General features: G+C 40.9%; 1 protein-coding gene across 5 annotated transcripts in view; it reads right to left on the bottom strand.

Moving 5' to 3' along the window:
• Positions 1-15556, bottom strand: part of LOC132404689 (kelch-like protein 5) — a 131024-nt gene that overhangs the window by 86136 nt on the left and 29332 nt on the right. The gene's annotated exons all lie outside the window — the stretch shown is intronic.

Raw genomic sequence — 15556 nt, 5'->3', positions numbered from 1 at the left:
TCCTCCTATATTCCAAAGACCCATGGTTAGGGTTACTGAGTTGTGGGCATGCTATGTTGGCACTGGAAGTGTGATGACACTTGTGAGGTGTCCGGCACTATCCTCACTAATTTGATTTGATGCAAACGGTGCATTTCACAGTATGACTTGATGTACATGCAACAATAAAGCTAATCTTTCTTTAAGTCTTTTAAAGCTTGCATTTCTGCAATGCTAAATGGGCAAAAACGTTCGAAGACAGTTAATGCAGAGAACAGTATGGGAAGGGACTTCAGCCCATGATGTTTTGCTGACCTACGTAACCCTGGGTTGGCTAGTGGCTTAATCTAGGATCCCCTCCTAGATTAGTTCCTCCTATCGGGGGAACTCATCCGATAGCCCCTGGCCTGGCCAAACTTAAGAAATCTCATTTGGGGGGATGCTGTGCGATGTGTCCTCTGTTATAAATCAGTACAAAATAACAAACAGTACACAATACGCAATTAAACGATTGAGCTTTATACTTCTTAATTTGACTATATAGTTAGTAAAGAAACAAAAAAAAGCCCCATTCTCATGAAACAGTCTATTGCGCAAATATTGGAGCTCACCATTTCTCCATTTGTTCCCGTCGTCCTCCTCCGAGTGAGGCCACTCAGACCCTCGCTCCTCAGTCCACTCCATCCAGCAGTCTACCAACTCTCTCCATTCATGTCCTCTCTCTTCATTGCTCCCCAACAAAAGACCGCAAAATCCCTCTCCCAGACACACAAGAAAGAACAACTTCCCGCTCATTGGCTAACATGCCCCATCACCTCTAGTCAAAACCCAAACATTGCTGCTACAGAGAAACCATTACCTTAGCCTTAGCAGTGAAACATTACAGAGAGGCCATTACATTAGCAGTGAAATCTTACAGTATGTTACATCTATATAAAAATTCTCTGTGATCAGACTAACTGGACACCCCCCCCCCCATATAGCCCATAACTCTCCATGTGTCTATCTCAGTATTTATAAGTTCCTATTGTATCTTTACTACCAACCTGGCAGTGTGTTCCAGGCACCAAACACTTCTTGTGTAAAAATCCTAGCTCTGACATCTTCCTTAAACTTTCCTCCACGCACCTTAGATAGATATCCTCTGGTGTTGGTCATTGCTTCTCTGGGAAAAAAATGATGCTAGCTGTCCACATGCCTCTCATAATCCCATACACCTCTATCAAGCTACCTCTCATTCTCCATCACTCCGAAGAGTAAAATGCTAGCTCCTTCACCCTTTCCTCATGTGATAAATTCTCTAATTTGGGCAGCATCCTGGGAAAACTCCTCTGCACCCTCTCTAAAGCTTCCACGACCTTCCTATAATGAAGTGACAAGGAATGAACACAGTACTCTGAGAGACGTCGAACTAGAATTCTATAAAGCTGTAACATTATCTCATGGGTCTTGAACTCAATCTCATGACACCAGCAAACCATGGACCTTCTTAACTACCCTCTAAACTTGTGCAGTGACTTTGAGGGATCTATGTACTTGGACCCCAAGATCCCTTTGTTCCTCCACACTGCTAAGAATCCTGCCATTGACCTTGTACTCTGCCTTCAAGTTCAATCTTCTAAAGTGTATCACCTCACTCTTTCCTGGATTTAACTCCATCTGCCATTTCTTCACCAAACTCTGCATCCTGTTGTAACTTGCAACAATTTTCTACACTATGCACATCTCCAACCTTCCTGTCATTTGCAAACTTACTAACCCACTCCTCCAATTTATCATCCAAATTATTTAGAAAAAGCATCTCAATGAGCAAGTATCATAAGAACAGATTCCCACAGGACACGACTGGTCACTGATCTCCAGATAGAATACTCTCCACTTAGTACGATCCTCTGCCTTCTGTGGGCAAGCCATTTCTGCATGCACACAGACAAGTTCCCATGGATTGCATTGCCTCATGACTTTCTGGACAAGCTTATCAGGGGGAACAGGCCAGACACAAAACCAAATACAGGGAGACTGGCATTAGTACTTAAAAAAAAATGACAGGTGTTGTTCAACAAAGGATCTTTGACTTGAAAGGTTAACTTTCTCTCTCTTTCTACAGATGTTACCTGACTACTGAGAGTTCCCAGCATTTTTTGCTTCCATTTGAGACTCTCTGAATGTGCAGTTTTACTTTTGATTTTCAGGTATGTTTTAAGATTAAAGGAGGTTGAGGAGAGGATCTAGAAGTACAGAGATCTTAAAATAGATCATTATAGAGCTTGGAATAAGTCATGCTGTGGATAGGCTGCAGATAATGAAACAAAACAATTGGAAATCCACAGGAGTCTGAAATAACAGCAATAAAATCTTGAGGTTTGTAAAAAAAAATGCTTGTAAAACTGGAGAAGGGTTAAGAGAGAGGGAAGGCCTTGGCCATGGAAAACTGGAGTAAATTACAGGGACAAGCAGAGATATGGACAAAGAAGAATCACAAAACAAGGAACAACATTTTAAAATCAAAGTCAAATTTATTGCATACACACAAATGCAATAAAAACCTTACATGCATCAGGATCACAGGCACATGGCATCAAAAGAGCAGTCACAAGAAAAACAAATTATTCACTCTTTTTACAAGAAAGAACACAATTAGAGAGAAAAAGACAAAGCTTATTTTAATGCAAAGTGATAACAATTTTGCTAAACTGTTGTGATTAGGGTTCTGCTGGTTGGTTCAAGAACCGAAAGATTAAAAGGAAACAGCTGTTCTTTGCACCGAGGTGTATTGGACTTCAGGCTCTGTATAGAGCATAGGCATCCATTAGTCTCGTGAGACCATGGACAGGGTTGTATGGGAGACTGGCAGTTGCCCAAGCTGCAAGCCTTCCCCTCTCCACGCCACCGATGTTGTCCAAGGGAAGGGCACTAGGACCCAAGCAGCTTGGCACTGGTGTTGTCGCACAGCAATGTGTGCCTTGCTCAAGGACACAAACACGCTGCCTCAGCTGAGGCTCAAACCAGTGACCTTTAGATTACTAGTCCAAAGCCTTATCCACTAGGCCACGCACCAACACACAGGCTCTGTACCTCCTGCTCAATGGTAGCTGTGAGAAGATGGCAGGGCCCTGATGGTGGGGATCTTTGATGACGGATGTTGCATTTTTGAGGCAGCACCTTCTGTAGAAACTACCAATAATGAGGAAGGATGTGCCATAATGTATTGGGCAGAGTTCACTACCCTCAGCAGCTTCCTAACATTCCGGTTCATTCAAACTGCTGTATCAGACCATGGTGCAACTAATCAGAATACTTTCAACAGTACATCTGTAGAAGTTTGTTTGCGTTTTGTAAGATGCCAAATCTCCTTAACCTAAGTGAAGATGCTGGTATGCTTCCTTATGATTACATCTGTATATTGGGTACAGGACAGGTCATCTGATATGTTAACACCGAGGAATTTCAGGCTACTGACTTGCTCCATTGCCGATGGCCCAATATGTACTGGTGTATGCTTGCATCCTTCCTTGAACCTTAATCCTTGGAATGTAGAAGTTTGAGAGGAGATTTGATAGAGGTATACAAAATTTTCAGGGGTATTTGTAGGGTAATACAGGTTTTTTCCATTATGGTTGGGTAAGACTAGAACTAGAGGCTATAGTTTAAGGGTAAAAGGTGAAATGTTTAAGGGGAACATAAGGGCAACTTGATCACCCAGAGGGTTGTGAAAGTGTGGAAAGAGCTGCTAGTGCAAGTGGTGCATGCAAGCTCAGTTTCAATGTTTAAGGTAAGTTTAGACAGCTACATGGATGGTAAGGGTATGGAGGGCTCTTGTCTGGGCACAAGTCTAAATGGTCTGGCATGGACTAGATGGGCCAAAAGGCCTATTTCTGTGCTGTACTTTTTTATGACTCTATGACCCTTCCTCCATTCCTGGAGTCAATAATCAACTCTTTGGCTTTGCGTGGATCAAGCAAGTCATTGTTGCCACACCATTCAACCAGGTGTCCTATCTTACTCTATTAAACTGACTTATCACCACATGTGATTCATTCAACAATGTTCTGCAAATCTCTGTACAGCACTGGAGCTGCCCTTAGCCACAGTTACTGTGTACTATATACTTTGCTTCACGGGAGCACGGCTCCTTCTCACCTGCTAAGTGTCGCCCATTTTACCTGCCAAGGGAATTTCCTGCCAGCATTCTGGTAGCAGAGTAAATTCCACTCTTGACCAGTGTTAGGCAGGCACTGGAGGAGTTGAGCACCACAGTCAGCAAGCATAAAGCAGCGCACCCTGATGCCCTCCCTATCGTTGCAGACAATTTCAACCAGGTCATTTTGAGGAAGTCTTTGATCAACTACCACCAATGTGTCACCTGCAGCTGTTACATCATTATCAAGAACACTTACTATACCACCACACACCTGCACTTTGGGAAGTCCAGTCACCCGGCATACAGGCAGAGACCGGGGACCACAGATGTGGACCATGAAGCTATCATCAAAGGGAGATAGAGGTGTGCTTACAAGAATTCTATTAATCAGTGAGCTGGACAATATTCAGAGATTCTTCTTTGAATCTGAATGAATATGCCACCATTGTCACCAAATTTCATCAGGACCTGTGTGGATGAGTGTGTACCTTTGAGAACGTATTGGACATAGCCAAACCAAAAGCCATGGATGAACCAGAAGACTCACAGTCTGCTAAGGGCTAGATCTGTGGCATTTGAGACTTATGATGCAAAATTATACAAGAAGGTCAGGTACAATGTATGTACGACTATTTTAAGTGCAAAAAAATACAATTCTGATTGATGCTAGAGGCAGAATTGGATACACGTCAGCTCTAGCAGGGTTTGCAGGCCATTACTACCTACAAGGTGAAACCTAACATCATCAACAGCTGTGATGCCTCACTCCCAGATGAGCTCAATGCCTTTTATGCTCACTTTGAAAGGGAGAATAAAACTACAACTGTGCAAATCCCTGCAGCATCTGGTGACACAGATCTGGTGATCTTGGTCTCAGAGGCTTTCAGCAGAGTGAATACTTGCAAGCCATCAAGCCCTGATGGTGTACCTGGTTGGGCACTAAAAACCCGTGCCAACAAACTGGCATAAGTGTTCAAGGACATCTTCAATCTCATACTGCTGCAGTGGGAGTTTCCCACTTGCTTCAAAAGAGCAACCATGCCAAGAAGAGCTGGGGGGAGATACCTCAACGACTATTGCCTAGATGCACTCACATCTACTGTGATGAAGTGCTTTGAGAGGTTGGTCATGGCCAGAATCAACTCCTAAGTAAGGGCCTGGACCTGCTGCAATTTGCCTATCACCAAAATAGGTCTAAAAGTGCAATCTCACTGGCTCTCCAATTGGCCATGGACCACCAGGACAATAGTAATATCCATGTCAGGCTTCTGTTTATTGATTACATCTCAGGGTTCAACAATATCATACCCTCCATACTATTTAGCAAGCTCAAATATCTAGGTCTCTGTAACTGGATCCTAGACTTCAACATCGTAAATAACATCTCCTCCCTGCTGACAATCAACACAGGCATACCTCAAGGATGTGTGCCTAGCCAGTACCCATAACTATGGCTAGGCACAGCTCAAATGCCATCTATAAACTTGCCGATGACACAACTATTGTTGGCAGAATTTCAGATGGTGATGAATAGGCCTACAGGAGTGAGATAGATCAGCTGGTTGAGTGGCATCACAACAACCACCTTGCTCTCAGCATCAATAAGACCAAGGTCTTGATTGTGGAAGAGAAAGCTGAGGAACACACGCCAGTCCTCATTGAGGGATCAACAGTGAAAAAGATAAGCAGTTTCAAGTTTCTGGGTGTCAACAGCTCTTAAGATCTATTCTGGGCCCAACATAGTGAGGCCCAACAAAAAAGGCACAACAGCAGCTATATTTCTTTAGGAGTTTAAGGAGATTTAGTAAGTCACCACAGACTCCTGCAAATGTCTACAAATGTACCATAGCGACCATACTAACTGGTTGCATCAGCATCTAGTATGGAGGGGTGACTGCACAGGATTGGAAAAAACTGCAGAAAGTTGCAAACTCAGTGAGCTCCATCTTGGGCACTAACCTCCTTAGCATTGAGAACCTCTTCAAAAGGTGATACCTCAAAAACACAACATCCATCATTAAGATCCCCATCACCCAAAACATGCCCTCTTTCATTGCTAGATCAAGGAGGTGGTGCAGGAGCATGAAGACACATACTCAGTGTTTTAGAAATAGTTTTTCCTCTGTCATCAGATTTCTGAATGGACAATGAACCCATGCAAAACAAATTTCAAGATGTGCCAGTGATACTAGATCTGATTCACACTGTAGAACTGGGGACTAAGCATGGTGTCTTGAGGGGCATGTGTTGATAATCAGCAAGGAGATGTCGCTATCATTCCTTACTAACTGAAGTCTGTAAATGAGGGAATTGAATATTCAGTTATAGAGGGAGGTATAGATGCCCAAGTCTTATTTTTTGACATTTTGTAGATGGCACATTAGAAATTAATCAAAGTTCAAGAAAAATGGGGACAATGGTCAAAAAGTAATTAGTGTGGGTCAAAATACAGGAAGCAAGTTTTTGGATAAGTTGAGTCATGAGTGACAAACTAGTCTAGAGAACTGAATACGGAGAAGGCAAAAGCATGATTGTGGCTTTAGATGCCAGGTGGACTGAGGTGTTGCAGAAGGAAGCAATGTTATGGAAAATGTCATCTTTCCAATTGAAAGGATGTGATGTAATTAAATCGAACATCTCAAGACAACAAGACTATGGGAAATTGAACCATTGCCTTACAAACGCAAGGTGTCTGCATTCTCAATGATTTGTTTGAAGGAATTGCTCATTCAAGATGGCAGGTGGGATAGATGCCTGAACACTGATAAAAAATCTCAATAATGGTGGTGCTGATGAAGTGGATGTGGATATAATGGGCCTCTCATACAGCTAAAAGGTAAACAAGGGGTGAGAAATCCAGAATTGTTCTATAAAAGTTTCCATAATCAAATGACAGAAAAAGAAAACTCATGGCTAAGGATGCTATAACTGTTTAAATAAGGCACATGATGACTTAATAGATCAGATTCAAAATTGGCATCGAAGACAGAAGATGGTGGTGGAGGGGTGTTTCTCTGACCAGTGGTGTTCCACAATACTCAGTGTTGGCGTCTCTGTTGCTTATGTTATATGTAATGTACTGGAGAAGGAGGTTTGGCTCCTGCACATGTAGCATGCAGGTCCACTGCGGACACGTCCTGGTGCTCATGAACCAGATTCCTAACTTTGGGTAAATAGCCCCACTGCCTTATGGAAAGCCTCAGGAGAGAAGGCTACAGGAGTAAATCCAGACTGAAAATCTGGAGTGGAGCCTCTAAGGTGGCTATCTTTCTGACTGACTGTTTGTCCTGCCTGTTAAGATGTTTAAATATACTTATCTATATATTCATGTATAAATAAATTTATGTTAATATTTTTAAACAAAAATTAATATGTTTGCAGATTGCATGAAAATTGGCAGAGTTTGGATAATGAGGAAAGCCATCAAGGGATTTGGCAGGATGTAGATGTTTGAAATTTGGGCAGACAAATGGCAGACGGAGTTTAATCCAGACAAGGGTGAGATGTTGCATTTTGGGAAGTCAAATGCAAAAGGAAAATATCTAGTAAATAGCAGGACCTTTAGGAACACTCATGTACACAGTGATCTTGGGATGCAAGTGTATAACTCCCCAGAAGTAGCAATGCAAGTAAATAGGATGGTAAAGGTGTCTAGCAAATTTGCCTTCATTGGTTGAGGCATTGAGAACAAAAATCTGGAAGTCAGATTGCAGTTGTATAATATTTTGGTTAGGTCACATTTGGAAGTATTGTGTTCATTTCGGGAAGGATGTAGAGGTTTTAAGAGGGTGTAGGAGAGGTTCATTCAGGGATGATACCAAGAGAGCATAAGAAAAGATTGAGAAGACTTGGACTGTCTTCTCTGGTGTGCCAGAAGTTGAAGGGAGACATAATAGAAGCATATAAAATTATAAAAAGTAAAAGGATAGATATTCAGAATATTTCCTCAGAATGGAAATGAAAACTACTAGAGGGTATAGCTTTAAGACAAGGCAAGGGAAAGTTCAAGGGAGATGTGTGAGGCAAGGGAGTGGAAAGTACCTGTAAAGCTATACTAGGGTGGGGGGTGGTGGTGGTGAGAGAAGATATGATATTGGTTTTTAAAAGGGATTAACAGACCCATGAACGTGCAGGGAATGGAAGGATGCGAATCACGTGCAGGCAGATGGGATTACAGTACCGGTAGTTTATTTGGCATTAGACATGGTGGGCTCAAGGGCCTGCTAGCATGCTGAGCTGTCCTGTGTTCTATGTTTTAAAAACAGAATAACGTGAAGACATCCACAAAAACTGGATAAAGAGAGACAAACATTTAAAAATGAGTTAAAGACTTCAAACACCGTGTGAAAACTTAACATTCGTGATTAGAGAGTTAGAAAACTGATTTTGCGCAAGATTTGAATTAAGATCTAGGAGATACTGACACAGTGCAGGGAAGTATCCATGATAGTGACAACTGGAAAGCTGTGTAAAAAGTGCACTTGTTTAGCTATCATTCAAGTTTCTGAAAAAAAAATCATTTATTGACCACAAAATATTGCTGACTTGCCCAATTTTTGATCAGTGCAAGACAGGATTTTTAAAAAAAATTAAAATACACTAAATGACATAATGAGAACCAATTACATTGACAATGAGTTTATTGCAAAATATGTATTTTAATAATTATCAACTTTACCAACTGTAAAATCACAGACAATTAAAAGTTATACACTACCATCGACTAGATACTGTGAAATAAATTTAGCAATATCTTAATAAACGAAACATCTGTTTTCTTTAACCTGACAATCGCAGCATATGCTTCTATGGTAACAAACACAATTTGAAAATCCTCTCGGTGACAGAAATTTGCCATCCTCATTATTTCATTCTGGGGACAGCTTGGAGACAAATCTAGCCCTGGGCAGAAGAATTTTCATGCCAATGGTAAATATAGAAGGACCTGATTTATCCTGCATAAAAATTGGATTGCAAATTTCCCAATCTTTTGCATGAGTTTGGTTCTCTCTATTGACAGAATCTAATAAAACAAATAGAAACTCTACCTCGTCAAAAGGTCAAAGAACAGGGAGGAAGGCTAAAGATGTGAAGAGGTAATTACAGGATTAGATAGGTCAAAGGTGTGATATTCAAAGGAGGAATTAGATGACAAATGATGCAACAGCATCTAAAATAAAGGTAGTCATTTACTGAGCAGATGAAAAGGTGTGCATTCATTTTTGTGAAAAAGAAATCAAAAGATCTGAAGGGAGATTTCATGTACAAGATATGCCTGGAGTGGGCACAAAAGGCATTAGGAAGAAACTTTGGGTTGGTACCGATTGTTCAGGAGAAAACATGCCCAAAATAGGAGAGACACATGATCATAAATAAAACAATAAATGCTTAACATATTCAACACAACTGGCAGCAAATGCAGAAAGGGAAACAGAGCTAATGTTTCAACTTGAAAAGGAAGACCTTTTGTTAGAACGAGGCAAAGAGAAAGCAAAAAAAAAATGACACAAGAAAAAAAAATTCTACCTTAGCTTCAGGAAATGGAAATAATGGGCAAGAGTTCAGAATGATAAATAGGATGTAATTTCTAAAGGAATTACAGGCAAAAATTAGTATAATTGCAATTAAAAAAGATTACAGGGAAGAGGAAACATGAAACATATCATAATTAATGACTGATGTTGGTGGTAGAAACAGTGCACCACAAGGCTGTGTGCTTAGTCCCCTGCTCTACTCACTTTATGCTTATGACTGTCTGGCTAAGTACAGCTCCAATGCTATATTCTGGTTTGCTGATGCCTCTACTGTTGTAGGCTGAATCAAAGGTATTGTTGTATCAGCATATAGGAGGGAGACTGAACACCTGGCAGAGTGGTGTCATAGCAACAACCTTTTACTCAATGTCAGCGAGATCAAGGAGCTGATTATAGACTTCAGAACAAGGAAACCAGGTGTCCATGAGCCAGTCCTCAATGGACGATCAGAGGTGGAGGCAGTTAATAACTTAAAATTCCTCAGTATTATTATTTCGGAGGACCTGCTCTGGGCCCAGCACATTAATGCAATTATGAAGAAAGCACAACTGCCTTAGGAGTTTGTGGAGATTCAGCATGACATCTAAAACTTCGCCAAACTTCTATAGATATGTAGTGGGGAGTATACTGATTGGTTGCATCACAGCCTGGTATGGAATCACCAATGCCCTTGAATGGAAAATCCTACAAAAGGTAGCGGATATGGCCCAGTCTATCATGGGTAAAGCCCTCCCAACCTTTGAGCACATCTACATGAAACACTATCGCAGGAAAGCAGCTTCCGTCATCTGGGACCCCCAACACCCAGAACATGCTCTCTTCTCAATGCTGCCATCAGGAAGAAGGTACAAGTGCCTCAGAACTCACACAACCAGATTCAGGAACAGTTACTACCCCTCAAACATTTGGTTCTTGAACCAAAGGGGATAACGTCACTGAATTTCACTTGCCCTATCATTGAAATGCTCCCACAACCAATGGATTCACTTTCAATGTCTCTGAAACTCATGTTCTCATTATTATTATTATTTCTTCTTTTTTTTGTATTTACACAGTTTATTGCCTTCTGCACTCTGGTTAAACATCCTAGTTGGGTGATCTTACATTGGTTCTGTTATGGCTAGTATTCTACAGATTTATTCAGTATGCCCACAAAAAATGAATCTCAGTACTGTATATGGTACATATGTGTACTTTGATAATAAAATTTATTTGAATTCTAGAAGTAAGGACATTCCCTATATAAGGATTTCTGTAAGCTCATTTCCCCATATACCAGAAATATTCATTGTCCATTGTAATCCATATTGTAAGTTTGTAATACTCTTGCTATTCTTGTTTCATCTCACTGAATGATCACTGTAAAACTAGCCATAACCTGGTGGTATATATTGCATCCAGACATTAATTAATACCATGAAAATATTATGTTTTTTTCTAGCTTGAAATAAAGCTTTAAAATTATGGAAGAATTTGTGTAAAGTTGGATTTCCATAGGTAAGGTCATTCCTAACCCAGTGAGTATGTTTTATTTGGTGTGCTCATGGTAAAGCACTTATCAACTAAATCCAGGTTCCAGGTCAATCATCGAGAGAAGGTGGACCCTCAAGCTGATGGAGGTTGGTTGGTTGTGTTCAGACAGCTGAAGAATACTGAACCAACAGGGGTTGATGAAACTGCATTCTATCTCCAGTGGACACATACCAACGAATCCCCATGAAGCAGCAATCCTCTAAGCCTCTGCTGCGGGGTTGGCTACATTTCAATGAGTCATTTTAGCAACAGACCCTTGTTTTAGCCAATTAACTAGTCAATATTCTGCATTCTGGCAAACAAAATTGGTCATTATGCAGTTAAACGTCCTTGCCTAAAAACTTAATTGTGTTTATGAGAAGTGAGAAATCACTGTAACTGAAAGTAAACAACTTACTCATTCTGAGTTATAGAATTGACAAAGACTGAAATTATGGAGAAACAGTCATATCTAGCCGTAATGTTATAAAGAGTTTAAGCTGCTTGCTTTGTGAAAAAAAATTGAGCTATTCTACGAGGTGGTGTTAAAGTATTCTTTAACTGGGTCATGATACATCAGAATTCTTGATGACAGATATGCCAATACTTTCGCTCTTAATATTTTAGAAATTATTACTGAAATAATTAGAGAAACTGATTATGTAGTTTATGCTGCTCTAAAACATACATTTAATTTTTTCATGTTGTGTATTGTATTCCATTTAAGATTATAAAAAGGTGGCTGCTTAATTTGCAATAAATTTGGGCACATTATAATTCGGAGTGAAGTGTATATATGAAAACCTGCCTAGAAATTGTCATATATTAAGAAACTATTGACCTGTAGTTTCCCTGTCATTTACCTCAGTTGTCTATTAAATTACAAAGGCAGCATGGAAATGTTCAAATTCAATCTTCCTTTAGTTGTCTGAGAAATGGTATGTCCTAAAAAAAAATCTTTCCCCTTCACTGATAATGGCTTCTTTGAATATAATTTGCCAACACCTAAATAAACTGTGCTCAGCACATAAGATTTATTATTGTCAGAAAAGCTGAGAAGCATCACCTAAGCTATTCACAAGCAAAGGAGACAGGTATTATGGAAAAGGACTGAAGGCAGTTTGATTCACAATCATAAGCTTTTTATTTAAACATTTAACATTGTATATAATGGATGGGAATTTGATGAATTATTTACATATAAATTCCTTATTATATTTATGTGCAGCCACATGTATTAATTGAGTTTGTAAGAAGAAAATGCATCCATGTGGATAATTTATCCAACCTAGAGACATTAAAATTGGTAAATTTTGACAAAGAGATGCTAAGATGTGAAAAACCGGGAGGAGGAAAACAAAAATATATCACTGCAGTAGCAGTGTGCTCTCTGCTGAAATTGCATAGAATACATAATACTGGAGAATAGTAATCAATCCAATTTACTTTTAGATCTGTTTTATTTGCCCTGAAACACTTAATTGGAAGAAATCAAGACAGAAAAATCCATCACAACACACAAACAAAATGCTGCATGAACTCAACAGGCCAGGCAACATCTTGCTTCCTTTGGAGGGGCTGCTGGTTAGTGTCATTGCCTTGGCTCATGCCGCTTCCCTCAGAGGGGCCACTGATTTGTGTTGCTTTCATCTGAGGGGCTGCCGATTCATGTCGCTTCCCTTTGAGGGGCTGCTGGTTCAAGTCATTGCCATTGGAGGGGCTGCTGGTTCACTTTGCTTCCCCACAGAGTCCCCGCTGGGTCCAGATGCCCTCGGAGATGTTACTGAAATTCTGAGATTTATGAATTGGACTGTAGTTCAAATTGGCCTCTTTCAGTTCTAGGTCTTTCTTTGAGTTCTTACCCATTCTTTTCTTGTTACTGATTGGCGGGCTGGGGGTTTGGGTGATCTGTTAAATTTTGTCGAGGTAGGGGTTGGGATTTGCAAGCTTTTTTTTTCTTTTCATGCTTGGGGGCAGGGATTGATGTCTTTCTTTAAACTACTATTAGTTAAGGTGGGTAAGCCTAGTAATTTCTAAGGTGGGGCATGTTCAGCACAGCTTTGTGGGCCAAACGGCCTGTATTGTGTTACAGGTTTCCCATGTTTCTATTTCCATGGTTTTCTGTATTGTATGGCTCTCTGGAGAAGACACACTTCAGAGCTGTATTCTGCATATATACTTCCATAATAAAATGAACCTCTGATCTACAAAAATAAATAAGCAGCCAACATATTGGGCTAAGGCCCTTCATCAGGACTGGAAAGGAAGGGGCAGAAGCCAGAATAAGGTGGTGGGGGAGGGGAAGGAATACAAGCTAGCAGGTGACAGATACAGAAGGAAAAGGGCTGGAGAAATGGAATCTGATAGGAAAGGAGGATAGACCATGGGAGAAAAGGAAGGAGGGAAAACAGCAGGAGGTGACAGGCAAGCGAGGGAAAGATAAGAGGTAAGAGGGGGACCCAGAGTGGAGAAATGAAGAAGAGGAAAGGGGGAGGGTGAAAAGTTGCCAGGTTGGGAGAAATTGATGTTCATGCCATGAGGTTGGAGACTACCCAGACAGACTATGAGATGTTGCTCCTTTAACCTGTGAGTGGCCTCATCGTGGCAGTAGAGGATCACCATGTCAGAATGGGATTAGATTCACATTAAAATGGTTGGCCACTGGGAGATACTGCTTTTTTTGCAGATGGAGCAAAGAGTGTTCAACAAATTCATTCCTCAACGTACCTTGGGTCTCACCAATGTAGAGGAATCCACACTGAGAGCACCGGACAAAGTAGATGACCCCCAACAGATTCACAGGTGAAGTTATCTCTGAACTGGAAGCATTGTTTTAGGGTTCATTATGGAGGAGAGAGAGGAGGTGAATGGACAAGTGTAGACCTGCTTGCAGGGATAGTGCCAGGAGAGAGATTAGTGGTGATGGATGAATGGTCTAGGGAATCCTGGAGGGAGCAATCTTTGCGGAAAGAGAAGAGTGGGGGGTGGGGGTGGAGGAAAAGATGTGTTTGGTGGTGGGATCACATTAAAGATGGTGGAAGTTGAAAGAATGATGTGCAGGATCTAGAGGCAGTAGGTGAGGATAAGAGGAACTCTAACCCTGTTAAGGCAGTTGGAAGATGGAATGAGTGCAGATATTTGGGAAATGGAGGAGATGTGGGTGGGGGCAGCATCAATGGTGGAGGAAGGGAAATCCCATTCTGTGAAGGAGAAGGACATCGCAGATGTTCTGGGAACAGATGCAGCAGAGATAGACAAAGGATCTGAGAAAAGGAAATAGCATTTTTACAAGGCACAGGGTAGGAAGAGGTAGAGTCAAGATAACCATAGGAAGTTTCAAAAGATATCAGTAAACATTTTGTCTCCAGAGATGGAGACAGAGAGATCAGGAAAGGGGAGAGAAATGCTAGAAATGGACAAAGTGAATTTAAGGATACGGTGGAAGTTAGAGGAAAAGTTGATGATATTGACAAGCTCAGCATAGGTGGTGGTAGAGATGAACAGGTTGGGTCTGTTGTCAAGAAAGAAGTGGAGAACTGTAAGGCCCACTTTGATGGATGATGGAAATGTACAGGGTCAGGACAACCATGGTAAATATGAGGTGATCAGGACTTTGATAGGATGCTCACGGCTTTGCTCTTTTAGCTGAATACCATAAAGGCAGTGCAAAATTTGAATCTACTGAATGGATGGATCTAATGAAGTTCGGCATACTTTTTAGAGCACACTATTTCTTCCACCGGAGGATCCTTTAGGCAGGTTGACCTCTATTTCAGTGCTGAAACATTCAAACATTGATTCATAGATAGCGTGGAAACAGAGTTTTTGATTCAACTTGTCCATGCTGACTAAGGTGGACACCCAAAATAATCTCATTTGCCTGCATTTGGTCTAAATCCCTCTAAAACATGGGTTCCCAAGCTTTTTACTGCTATAGACCGTTACCATTAACTGAAAGGTCCATAGACCCCAGATTGAGAATCCCTACTTTAAACCTTCCCATCCAGCTGCCTGTCCAAATTCATTGTGATAGTTATAATTGTACCTGCCTCACCTAGAGTGAATTGCATGAAAGCTACTGCCTCAGAACAAAGACATGGCAGACCAATTGAATAACTACTTTGGTTCTGTCTTCACTAAGGAGGACATAAATAATCTTCTGGAAATAGTAGGGGACTGAGGAGATGGAGTAACTGAGGGAAATGCATGTTAGTAGGGAAGTGGTGTTAGGTAAATTGAAGGGATTAAAGGCAGATAAATCCCCAGAGCCAGATGGTCTGCATCCCAGAGTGCTTAAGGAAGTAGCCCAAGAAATAGTAGATGCTTTAGTGATAATTTTTCAAAACTCCTTAGATTCTGGATTAGTTCCTGAGAATTGGAGGGTGGCTAA

The sequence above is a fragment of the Hypanus sabinus genome, chromosome 14, assembly GCF_030144855.1.
Source record: "Hypanus sabinus isolate sHypSab1 chromosome 14, sHypSab1.hap1, whole genome shotgun sequence".
Lineage (NCBI taxonomy): Eukaryota > Metazoa > Chordata > Chondrichthyes > Myliobatiformes > Dasyatidae > Hypanus > Hypanus sabinus.
This window is presented reverse-complemented; position numbering and strand designations above follow the sequence as displayed.